A 12972-nucleotide genomic window follows, 5' to 3' on the forward strand; every position below is an offset into this window, starting at 1 on the left:
TGTGATTCTCTGGTGTCTCTTCCATGGACCTAGAGATCATGTGCTCTCCTACTGGGATTTTTTTTGTAACTTTGTTGTTTGGGATATAGGCTTTGAGAGGTTAAGGGAGTAAATTTAAGATGGATATTTAATGTTGTAACACTACGTTAATGCTTTTTCTACAAGATAATTTTATTATGTGATATGGCAGCTTTGTTGGAAATACCTGTTTTTGTGTGTGTGTGGAAAATTTCTTTTCTGGATGAAATCTCTTGTTTAACTTTTCCAGTTATTCATAATGAAGCTCTGTTTATCTTTTGAAGATCTTAAGTTCAGAAAAGGAAGGCAGGCTGCGTACGGTGGCTCATGCCGGTTATCCCAGCACTTTGGGAGGCCGAGGTTGGGTGGATCACCTGAGGTCAGGAGTTCGAAACCAGTCTGACCAACATGGTGAAACGCCATCTCTACTAAAAATACAAAAATTAGCCGAGTGTGTTAGTGGGTGCCTGTAATCGCAGCTACTCAGGAGGCTGAAGCAGGAGAATCGCTCGAACTTGAGAGGCGCAGGTTGCAGTGAGGCAAGATTGCTGCACTCCAGCCTGGGCAACAGAGCGAAACTCCCTCTCAAACACACACACACACAAAAGAAGGAAAGAAAAGGAAGGCAGTAGAGTGTCTTATTTAAGAGCATGGATTCTGGAGAGAAACTGACAGTTAAATACTAGCTCTGACACTTGGCTTGAGACCCTTGACAGTAATATGACTCCTTTGTAATTCAGTTTTTTTCTTCTGTAGAAAGGGAATGGTAAGGGAGCGCCATGAGATTTCAGTGAGAGAGAAGCACTTACCTCAAATGCCAGACCTGTAGCCCGTCAACTAACTTATTTTATTTATTTTTTGAGATGGAGTTTTGCTCTTGTTGCCCAGGCTGGAGTGCAATGGCGCGATCCCAGCTCACTGCAACCTCCACCTCCCGGGTTCAAGTGATTCTCCTGCCTCAGCCTCCCGATTAGTTGGGATTACAGGCACATGTCACCAAGCCCAGCTAATTTTTTTTTTTTTTTTTTTTTTTTTTTTTTTTGAGACGGAGTCTTGCTCTGTCACCCAGGCTGGAGTGCAGTGGCGCAATCTCGGCTCACTGCAACCTCTGCCCTCCGAGTTCAAGCAGTTCCTCTGTCTCAGCCTCCCGAGTAGCTGGGACTACAGGTGCCTGCCACCACGCCCGGCTAGTTGTTTTTTTTTTTTGTATTTTTAGTAGAGACAGGGTTTCACAGTGTTAGCCAGGATGGTCTTGATCTCCTGACCTCAGGTGATCTGCCTGCCTCTGCCTCCCAAAGTGTTGGGATTACAGGTGTGAGCCACTGCGCCTGGCCTACTTTTTTTATTATTATTTTTTGGAGACAGAGTCTCGCTGTGTCACCCAGGCTGGAGTGCAGTGGCGTGATCTTGGCTCACTGCAAACTCTGCCTCCTGGGTTCATGCGATTCTCCTGCCTTAGCCTCCCAGGTAAACTGGGACTACAGGTGCATGCTGCCATGCTTGGCTAATTTTTTTTTTGCGTTTTAGTAGAGACGGGGTTTTACCATGTTGCCCAGGCTGGTCTCCATCTCCTGAGCTCAGGCAATCTGCCTGCCTTGGCCTCCCAAACCAAAGTGCTAGGATTACTGTGAGCCACCGTGCCTGGCCTTCTGGCTTTTTTTTTTTTTTTTTTTTGGAGACAGAGTCTTGCTCTGTTGTCCAAGCTAGAGTGTAGTGGCGCAATCTCTGCCTACCACGGTCCAAGCGATTCTCCTGCCTCAGCCTCCCAAGTAGCTGGGCCTACAGGTGTGTGCCACCATGCCCGGCTAATGTGCGTGCGTGTGTGTGTGTGTGGTGGTGTGTTTTACTAGAGATGGGGTTTCACTTTGTTGGCCAGGCTGGTCTCGAACTCCTGACCTTGTGATCCACCTGCTTCGGCTTCGCAAAGTACTGGGATTACGGGTGTGAGCCACCATGCCCGGCCTTTTTTTTTTTTTTTGAGAGATAAGGTCTTGTTTTGTCATCTAGGCTGGAGTGCAGTGGCACAGTTATAGCTCATGGTGGCCTCCAACTTTTGGTGTCAAGGTATCCTTCCTCCTCGTCCTCCCTAGTAGCTGGGACTACAGGTGTGTGTGACACTGCGCTCAGCTAATATTTTTACATTTTGTAGAGATAGAGTCTCACTGTCTTGCCCAGGTTGGTCACTGACTCCTGGGCTCAAACAGTCCTCCCACCTCAGACCCCCAAAGTGCTGCAAGTATGGCATGAGCCACTGAGTCCAGCTATCTTCAACTTTCACTATTCAGGTTACAGTTTGTAGTACCCTTTTTTGGGGGTGGTGGGGAGGATAGCGGGAGTAGCACCCTAAGATTTCTTGGAATAAAACAGGGCTTACTGCTTGGTTCCTGGTACATGAGAACAGTGGTTCCTAGACTCGACTGTTCCCAAACTGGGAATCCAGTTCCCCAAGTTGGAATCACCTGAGGTTTGTTTTAATTACCTTCATGGAGGTATAATTTACGTGCAATAAAATGCACATACTTTAAATGATAGTTTGATAGTTTTTTTGTTCTTTTTTTTTAGACATAGGGTCTTGTTCTGTCACCTAGCTGAAGTGCAGTGTCGGAATCATGGCTTACTACATCCTCGACCTCCTAGGCCCAAGAATTCCCCACTTTAGCTGCCCGAATACCTGGGACTTCAGGTGTGCACCACCACACCTGGCTACATTTTTATGTTTTAATTTTTTTTTTTTTGTAGAGAGAGGGTTCTCACTATGTGCTCAGGCTGGTCTTGAACTCCTGGCCTTAAATGATCCTCTCGTCTCAGCCTCACAAAGCCCTGGGATTATAGGCATGAACCACCACAAACCGCCAGTTTGATAAATTTTGATAAATGTCTATACCCATGTAATTGCCACTCAGTCGAGTTAAAGAGCATTTCCTCAAGGCTTTAAATTTTTATTTATTTTTTTTGAGACAGAGTCTTGTTCTGTCATCTAGGAGTGCAGTGGCGCAATCTTGGCTCACTGCAGCCTCCGCCTCCCAGGTTCAAATGATTCCCCTGCCTCAGCCTCCCGTGTAGCTGGGACTACAGGTGCGTGCCACCACACCCAGCTAACTTTTTGTATTTTTAGTAGAGATGGGGTTTCACTATGTTAGCCAGGATGGTCTCGATCTGATCTTGTGATCCGCCTGCCTCTGCCCCCCAAAGTGTTGGGATTACAGGCGTGAGCCACTGTGCCCAGTGGTTTTTTTTTTTTTGAGATGGAATCTCGCTCTTTTGCCTAGGTTGCAGTGCAGTGGCGCGATCTCAGCTCACTGCAACCTCCGCCTCTCGGGTTCAAGCGATTCTTCTGCCTCAGCCTCCCGAGTAGCAGGAACTACAGGCACCTGCCACCACGCCCAGCTAATTTTTTGTGTTTTTAGTGGATACGGGGTTTCGTCATGTTGGCCAGGCTGGTCTCGAAGGCCTGACCTTGTGATCCGCCTGCCTTGGCCTCCCAAAGTGCTGGAATTACAGGTGTGAACCACTGCGCCTGGCCTGAAGTTTTTTAGACTAGTTTTTTTGTTCATTCGTTTTATTTGCTTGGCTTCCTAGAATATGGCAAGTTTTGGTTTGTTTTTGAGACAGAGTCTTGATCTGTTTTCCAGGCTGGAGTGCAGTGCTGCTATCATGGCTCACTGCAGCCTCTCTTTTTTTTTTTTTTTTTTTTTGAGACGGAGTCTCACTTTGTCGCCCAGGCTGGAGTGCAGTGGCGCAATCTCGGCTCACTGCAAGCTCCACCTCCCGGGTTCACGCCATTCTCCTGCCTCAGCCTCTCTGAGTAGCTGGGACTACAGGCGCCCGCCACCACGCCTGGCTAATTTTTTTGTATTTTTAATAGAGACGGGGTTTCACCGTGGTCTCGATCTCCTGACCTCGTGATCCGCCCGCCTCGGCCTCCCAAAGTGCTGGGATTACAAGCGTGAGCCACCGCGCCCGGCCTGCAGCCTCTAACTCTTGTGCCCGAGTAATGCTCCTGCCTCAGCCTCACGAGCATCTGGGACTACAGGCAAGCAGCACCATACCCGGTTAATTAATTTATTTTTTATAGAGATGATGTTTTGCCATGTTGTCCAGGCTGGTCTCTAACTCCTGAGCTCTGGCCTCGCAAAGTGGTGGGATTATAGGTGTGAACCACTGCACCCGGCCTAGTTTTTTATTTTAAGAAATATATATACTTGGTAAAAGTAAAATCCTGCAATAAGGTTTACAATAAGCATATATAAATTTTTAGCCAGCTCACTGGGAGATACCTAATGGTTCATTTTTCTCTGTCAGTTTTACTAGATACGCATTGTCTTAGAGGCAATGTAAGTTTGGAATTAGGCCAAAGTCAAATCCTGATTCTGTGCATCCATTGAAGGTTAACCTTATAATGTTTACAATTTGAGGCCGGGCGCGGTGGCTCACGCTTGTAATCCCAGCACTTTGGGAGGCCGAGGCGGGCAGATCACGAGGTCAGGAGATCGAGACCATGGTGAAACCCTGTCTCTACTAAAAATACAAAAAAATTAGCCAGGCGTGGTGGCGGGCACCTGTAGTCCCAGCTACTCGGAGAGGCTGAGGCAGGAGAATGGCGTGAACCCGGGAGGCGGAGCTTGCAGTGAGCCGAGATCACGCCACTGCACTCCAGCCTGGGTGACAGCGAGACTCCGTCTCAAAAAAAAAAAAAAAAAAAATTTACATTTTGAGATAAATGATTTCATGCTCTTATTTAGGAAACTTGAAGGTATGTTACCTCAGGGATTGTTCCTTGCCCGTCTTTCCCCAAAGAACTTGAGTTTGAAGTGATTTTCACTTGGCAGAAAATTGAAGGTTTTCTTCATTGCTTACCACCATCTGCTTCATGCCTGCTGCTCTTGATCTCCATGTGCCCTTACTGCTACAGAAAGGAAAGCTCTTGAACTAACACCAGCTCTTGGCAGCCACTTGATCAGGATGGCCAAATAATGGCAGTACAGGTTGAGTATCTGAAATGCCTCAAGATCCTTTTTGGGTGCTGGCATGACATTCAAAGGAAATGCCTAGTGGTGCCTTTCAGACTTTGAATTTTTGGATTTGGGATACTGAACCAGTAAGTATAATGCAGATATTCCAAAATCTGAAGAAATTCTGAAATCTGAAACACTTCTGGGCCCAAGCATTTTGGATAAGCCATACTCAACCTATACCAGGCTCAAGTTCATTATGGACAGATGGATGGATGGTAGTTTGGCCCTTTCATCAGGAATTTCCCATGCAGTCAGTAAACAAAATAAACAGCTCTATGTTTTCAACTTCATTTCCCCAATTTTTTTTTTTTTTTTTTGAGACGGAGTTTCATTCTTGTCGCCCAGGTTGGAGTGTAGTGGCCCGATCTCCACTCACTGCAACCTCTGCCTTCCAGGCTCAAGCCACTCTCCTGCATCAGCCTCCCCAGTAGCTGGGATTACAGGCATGTGCCACCACGCCTGGCTAATTTTTTTTGTATTTTTAGTAGAGATGGATTTTCGCCATGTTGGCCAGGATGTCCTCGAACTCCTGACCTCAGGCAGTCTGCCCGCCTCAGCCTCCCAAAGTGCTGGGATTACAGGCATGAGCCATGGCACGCGGCCCTATTTCCCAAAAGTTTAATGGTATTTCCTCTGTGCTATGCACAGTCTTGGTTGTGGGTAAAGTTGGGGTTGATAGACAGGACAGGTTTCTACCAATTGCACTGAAACAGTTTTGGGGTTTTATTTTTTTATTTTTCTTTTGATACAGAGTCTCACTCTGTTGTGCAGGCTGGAGTATAGTGGTGGCATCTTGGCTCACTGCAACCTCTGCCTCCTGAATTTAACCAATTTTCCCACCTCAGCATCCCATGTAGCTGGGATTACAGGCGTCAGCTGCCATGCCCTGCTAAGTTTTGTATTTTTAGTAGAAATGGGGTTTCGCCATGTTGGCCAGGCTGGTCTTGAACTCCTGGCCTCAAGTGATCCACCTGCCTTGGCCTCCCAAAGTACTAGGATTACAGGTGTGAGCCACTGCGCCTGGCCGAATTCTTGACCTACTAAAAGTATCCTAACTGGTAGCTTCACTGCTGTGGTGCGCAGCTGATCCGACTGTGGTGCGCAGCTGATTGTGAAACCATTTTCTTTTTAAAATCTCTGTGCCACAAATTGGTTATATAATGTTTCTTTGCTTCTAGAAATTTGTTTTTTTCAGCAATTTGAGCACCCAACTAGATGCTTGTGCCTGTGCTTGTCCGAAAATGGTGAATAAGACAGATATGTTTCTTACATTAATGGAGTTTGGCAAGTAGAAACTTTGGAGGAAAATTATGTGCTCTTATTTTAGACAACTCTGTAAGTCTGATTGGCCAGTAGCACAGTTCACAGCAGTTTAGAAAAATGCATGCTTGGGGCTGGGTGCAGTGGCTCATGCCTGTAATCCCAGGACTTTGGGAGGCCGAGGCAGGCGGATCACGAGGTCGGTAGATCAAGACCATCCTGGCTAACATCGTGAAACCCCGCCTCTACTAAAAATACAAAAAATTAGCTGGGCATGGTGGCACGCGCCTGTAATCCCAGCTGCTTGGAGTCTGAGGCAAGAGAATCACTTGAACCCAGGAGCTGGAGGTTGCAGTGAGCCAAGATCATGCCACTGCACTCCAGCCTGGGCAACAAAGTGAGACTGTCTCCAAAAAAAAAGAATGCATGCTTGGGTGAGAAGGTGGTGTAGCCTGTGTTTAAGAACATAGAAGACAGGCTGGGCGTGGTGGCTCACACCTGTAATCCCAGCACTTTGGGAGGCCGAGGCTGGCAGATCACTTGAGGCCAGGAGTTCGAGGCCGGCTTGGCCAACATGGTGAGACTTTGTTTCTATAAAAAATTAAAAAATCAGCTGGGCATGGTGGCGTGGGCCTGTAGTTTCAGCTACTCGAGAGGCTGAGGCAGGAGAATTGCTTGAACTCATGAGGCGGAGGTTGCAGTGAGCTGAGATTGCGCCACTGCACTCCAGCCTGGGCAATAGAGCGAGACTCTGTCTCAAAAAAAAAAAAAAATAAATAAAATTAAAGTAACAAATGCGGTAAAAATGTGAAAATTAAGTCACGTCCAGAGCTATGCTGTGTAGATTCTATTTCTTGGATAGTTGAGAAATGGAAGAAAGCTTGCTGTAATCATCACTCTTTCTTTTGCAGAATGAGCTCTTTGGAGAATTATGAGGTAAAATTATAATTATTTTAAGTATGATGAATTAGTCTTTTTTTTTTTTTTTTTTTGAGATGGAGTTTCGCTTTTGTTGCCCAGGCTGGAGTCAATGGCATGATTTCGGGTCACCACAGCCTCTGCCTCCCGGATTCAAGCAATTCTCCTGCCTCAGTCTCTGGAGTAGCTGGGATTACAGGCATGCGCCACCACGCCCAGCTAGTTTTCTATTTTTAGTAGAGACGGCGTTACTCCATGTTGGTCAGGCTCATCCCGAACTCCTGAGCTCAGGTGATCTGCCTGCCTCAGCCTCCCAAAGTGCTGGGATTACAGGCATGAGGCACCGTGCTCAGCCGAATTAGTCATTTTTAAGGCCATGATTATTTTATCTCCATGGAAATTTATTCATTATCCTTCCAAAATATTGTAAAGATCTTGATCTGGTAGAAGCACCATAGTTATACAGTTGAGTTATTTCTAATTCTGTTTCTTGGCTGGAGAACTGTTTTGTGTTGGCTTATAGTGATTGGCTGATAAATGTGTTTATAATGCATTCATTATAACCTAGTACCACCTCAAAACATCTTTTGTGGTTTATTATATGCCAAAAGCAAGCTGAAAATTGTGCAGAGGGAGATTTGCTGTGAATGTAAGAAAATAAGTATTGTAAAATGTGTAGTTCATAAACAGGTTATCAAAATTACTCAGCTAATTTGGGTTGTAAGAATTTTTTTTAGTGTCAGGGTCTTGCTTTGTCACTCAGCCTGGAGTACAGTGGCACCATCATAGCTCACAGCAGACTTCAACTCTTGGGCTCAAGTGATTCTCCCCCTTCAGCCTCCTACGTGGTTGGGACTACAGGCATACAGTACTACACCCAGCTATTTATTTGGTTTTTGAGACAGGATCTCACGCTGACACCCAGGTTGGAGTGCAGTGGTGTGATTTACAGCTCACTGAAGCCTTGACTTCCTGGGCTCAGGTGATTATTCCTCCTCAGCATCCCCAGTAGCTGGGACTACAGGCGCAAGCCGCCACGCTTGGTTGGCTAATTTTTGTGTATGTTATAGAGACAGGGTTTCGCCATGTTGTCCAGGCTGGTGTCAAATTCTTGGGCTCAAGTGATCCATTTGCCATGGCCTCCCAAAGTGCTGGGATTATAGGCATAAGCTACCTTGCCTGTGTGTTTTCATATTTTTTTAAGAGATGAGGTCTCACTGTATTGCCCAGACTGGTCTCCAACTCTTGGCTTCAAGCAGTCCTCCTACCTCCCAAAGTGCTGGGATTGCGGGTGTGAGCCACCGCACCTGGTCAGGAGTTTTACATACTATGCGTTGTTACTTGTAGATCTTGTTTGGAAAGAAGTAACTTCCTAAGGCCAATTCAGAAAAGAAGGGTAGTAACTTAGAGGAAGTACATTTGAAGGCCCTAGTGTCTGATATTAGTAATTTGGGCTTTGGAAATTAACTCTTTTTTTTTTTTTTTGAGACGGAGTCTCACTCTGTCACCCAGGCTGGAGTGCAGTGGTGCAATCTCAGCTCATTGCAAGCTCTGCCTCCCAGGTTCATGCCATTCTCCTGCCTCAGCCTCCCGAGTAGCTGGGACTACAGGCGCCCGCCACTATGCCCGGCTAATTTTTTTGTATTTTTAGTAGAAACAGGGTTTCACCGAGTTAGCCAGGATGGTCTTGATCTCCTGACCTCATGATCCGCCTGCCTCAGCCTCCCAAAGTGCTGGGATTACAGGCGTGAGCCACCGTGCCCGGCTGGAAATTAACTCTTATATACCATCCCCCTACCTCACCTTTTTGGCTACAGTCTTGCTCTGTCACCCAGGCTGGAGTGCAGTGGCATGATCATAGCTCACTGCAGCCTTGAATTCCTTGGGCTCAAGGGATCCAGCTACCTCAACCTCCTGAGTAGCTAGGATTACAGATACATGGCACCAAGTCCTGATACAGCCTTCTCTGTACCAGAACAAAGTATTGATTCAAGCTCACATAGGCCTGAAACAGCACTGAAAGACGAAGTGCTGTAGGAGTTCAGGGATGAAGAAGAATTTATAGTGGAGTAGCCACGAAGCCACTGAGGCCTCTGGTGGTGAGGGTGTAACTCTTGGCCTTTAAAATGAGGTTTAGGGGAAACGTTATGAGTAGTGGGAATCAACCCTTGGCCTGAACACAGATAATCTTGTTTTATCTCCTTATAGAAACAGGAGGTGGAGGGTGGCCAGTTTTGGTTAGACTAGGGAAGTTGTTGGGAGAGAGGGGGGCAGTATGCTTCTGTAGTTTCTTTCTTTTTTTTTTTTTTTTGAGATGGAGTCTCGCTCTGTCACCCAGGCTGGAATGCAGTGGCGCAGTCTCGGCTCACTGCAAGCTCCGCCTCCCGGGTTCAAGCCATTCTCCTGCCTCAGCCTCCTGAGTAGCTGGGATTACAAGCACATGCCACCATGCCCGGCTAATTTTTTTGTATTTTTAATAGAGACGGGGTTTCACCATGTTGGTCAGGCTGGTTTTGAACTCCTGATCCACCTGCCTCGGCCTCCCAATGGGCTGGGATTACAGGCGTGAGCCACCGTGCCTGGCCGCTTCTGTAGTTTCTTGAGTTCAGATTCAAAGATGGATTTTTGCATATTTATTGCTTTATTTCTTACCCCCTTGATGTAATCTACTATATAAATCTTTCAAAGTCCATACATTTAAAAATTTACCTTGTTCGAAAACATAATAGTTTTATTTGGTAAATTCAAACAGTGCAAAAGGATATATGGCCCCTAGAGGTACCTGTTGTGTTTCTTGTAGACCAGTGCATGTAATCCAGCACTTGGGGCAGCTGAGGTGAGCTCAGGAGTTCTAGGCCGCAGTGAGTCATGACCACTCCACTGTGCTCCAGCACTGCAGCCTGAGTGACAAATCGAGACCCTTTCTGGAAAAAAAAAAAAAAAAAAAAAGGTCCTGTGTACTGTTCTAGAGACAGTCTATACAAATACCAGTGTTTATTGGTGAATATTGTGCACCTCTGTCAAGCCCTGTTTTGTATATCTGTACATCCCGCCATTACACTATAGTATGATAGCATATGACATATTTGGCACCTCACCTTTTTCATTAAATAATCTTGTCTTAGAGATCATTTGTTAACACACTTTTTTTTTTTTTTTTTGAGATGGAGTCTCGCTCTGTCACCCAGGCTGCAGTGCAGTGGTGCAATCTCGGCTCACTGCAAGCTCCGCCTCCCAGGTTCACACCATTCTCCTGCCTCAGCCTCCCGAGTAGCTGGGACTACAGGCACCCGCTGCCACGCCCAGCTAAGTTTTTGTATTTTTTAGTAGAGACGGGGTTTCACTGTGTCAGCCAGGATGGTCTCGATCTCCTGACCTCGTGATCCGCCTGCCTCGGCCTCCCAGAGTGCTGGGATTACAGGCGTGAGCCACTGTGTCCAGCCTTTTTTTTTTTTTGAGACGGAGTCTTGCTCTGTCACGCAGGCTGGAGTGCAGTGGTCCAGTCTCAGCTAACTGCAACCTCCGCCTCCCGAGACAGCAATTCTCCTGCCTCAGTCTCCCAAATAACTGGGATTACAGGTGTGAGCCACCAGTATTAAAGCCCTGTAATAATACTGTAATACTCAGACAGCAAAATTCTTTTTCTTTTTTTTTTTTTGAGACAGTCTCGCTCTGTCGCTCAGGCTGGAGCAGTGGCGCGATCTTGGCTCACTGCAAGCTCCGCCTCCTGGGTTCACACCATTCTCCTGCCTGAGCCTCCAGAGTAGCTAGGACTACAGGTGCCCGCCACCATGCCCAGCTAATTTTTTTTTTTTTTTTTTTTTTTAAGTAGAGACGGGGTTTCACGGTGTTTTAGCCAGGATGGTCTCGATCTCCTGACCTCGCGATCCACCCGCCTTGGCCTCCGAAAGTGCTGGGATTACAGGCGTGAGCCACTGCGCCCTGCCAGCAAAATTCTTTAAGCCCCCACTGGGGCTTAAAATCTATTGATCCTACTGCCTACCCTTTCACTGCTCCTCACCTTTAGTTTATCACTGTAATTACCCCCTTTTATGTATTCTCCACTCCCTGTTCTGTCTCTCATTTTATCTTATCTGGCAAAATCTCAGCCCTGGTTTAAATCTTACTTTTTTTTTTTTTTTTTTTCCGACAAAATCTTGCTCTGTTACCCAGGGTGGAGTGCAGTGGTGCGATCTCAAGGCTCACTGCAACCTCCGCCTCCTGGGTTCAAGCAATTCTCGTGTCTCAGCCTCCCGAGTAGACGGGACCACAGGAGCGCACCACTACACTTGGCTAATTTAGTAGAGATAGGGTTTCACCATGTTGGCCGGGGTGGTCTCGAACTCCTGACCTCAAGTGATCTGCCCACCTCAGCCTCCCAAAGTGCTGGGACTACAGGTGTGAGCCACCGCGCCTAGCCTAAATCCTACTCTTTACCTATTCTGTGCTTTTGACTGAATGTAGCGAAAGAAAAAATTCACTGACTTGTCTCTCTTTGAACTCATGGACCCTTGACCTCAAAGGTGGCTGCCTAGCAGTCCCACTAAGATTCCTTAGTCCGTTTATTTTCCCCCTTTTAGGATAATATAGCACCATGTCCTTTGGCTCAAATCTCCTGTTCCCTTTCCTTGCCTCTATCAACTGTTCGGATCTTGCTTCTTATTTCTCTATTCCTGTGGATCAGTCCCTTGGGAGTCCATTGTTCTATCTAAGGTCAGCCTTTCCACTTGCAAGCTAAATCTCATTCCCCTCTAATCTGGTAATGTTGCTCTAGCAGTTGTCTCCTCTCCTGCATCATCATTTTCTGCATACAGTCTGTTGGTCAGATCTTAATACCCCACCTAGCTGCAGTGAATGCTGGGAAATGTAGTCTTTATAACTGGCAGCCGTGTGACTATGAAGGGGAAAGCTATTGAGGCAGATAAGCAGGCAGTCTCTGCCATACTTTCAACGCTTATTTAAAAAAAAAAAAAAAAACCAACTATTTTGGGAACAGTTTTACTGAGATATAATTCATATATCACACCATTCATTTGAAATGAACAGTTTGGTGGGTTTTAGTATATTCACAGAGTTCTACATGTATCACTACAGTCAATTTTAGAACACTATTATCACCCCAAAAAGAAACCCTGTGCTCTTCAACTGTCATCTTCAATCTCCCTATCACCACGGGCCCAGCCTTAGGTAACCACTAATCTACTTTGTGTCTCTATAGATTTGCCTATTCTGGATATTTCGTGTAATGGAATCATATATTGTCTTTTGTGACTGGCTTCTTTCATTTATGTAATGTTTTAAAGGTTCATCCATGTTGTAACATTTATTTTCTGACTTTTTTTTTTTTTGAGACAGGATTTTGCTCTGTCATCCCAGCTGGAGTGCAGTGTCTTGATCGCTACTCACTGCCACTTTGCCCTCCTGGGCCCAAGCGATCCTGCTGCCACAGCCTGCAGAGTAGGTGGGACCACAGGTATGTGCCACCACGCCTGGGTAATATTTTTATTTTTTGTAGAGACAAGCTCTCACTATGTTGACCAGGCTAGTCTTGAACTCCTGGGCTCAAGTGATCCTCCCACTTCAGCCTCCCAAAGTGCTGGGATTATAGGCATGAGCCACCAAGCCGAGGCTGATTACTTTAAAAAAATTTTTTTTAGTAAAGATGTGGTCTCACTATGTTGCCCTGGTGTTGAACTCCTGCTTAAGCAATTCTCCCACCTCAACCTCCCAGAGTGCTAATAACTGCACCCGGCCTTTTTTT

General features: G+C 46.2%; 1 protein-coding gene across 2 annotated transcripts in view; it reads left to right on the forward strand.

Annotated features, from left to right (window-relative positions):
- RHOA (ras homolog family member A) overlaps nt 1-12972 on the forward strand; it is a 57850-nt gene that overhangs the window by 6380 nt on the left and 38498 nt on the right. The window contains exon 1 of one of the 2 annotated variants that reach the window (XM_030811777.1): nt 7203-7229. The exons of the other annotated variant lie outside the window; for it this stretch is intronic. The gene's annotated coding sequence lies outside the window, so the exon portion shown is untranslated. Of the gene's footprint in view, nt 1-7202; nt 7230-12972 lie in introns of those variants that run through there. 2 annotated transcript variants of the gene reach the window in all.

The sequence above is a fragment of the Nomascus leucogenys genome, chromosome 4 (genome assembly GCF_006542625.1).
Source record: "Nomascus leucogenys isolate Asia chromosome 4, Asia_NLE_v1, whole genome shotgun sequence".
Lineage (NCBI taxonomy): Eukaryota > Metazoa > Chordata > Mammalia > Primates > Hylobatidae > Nomascus > Nomascus leucogenys.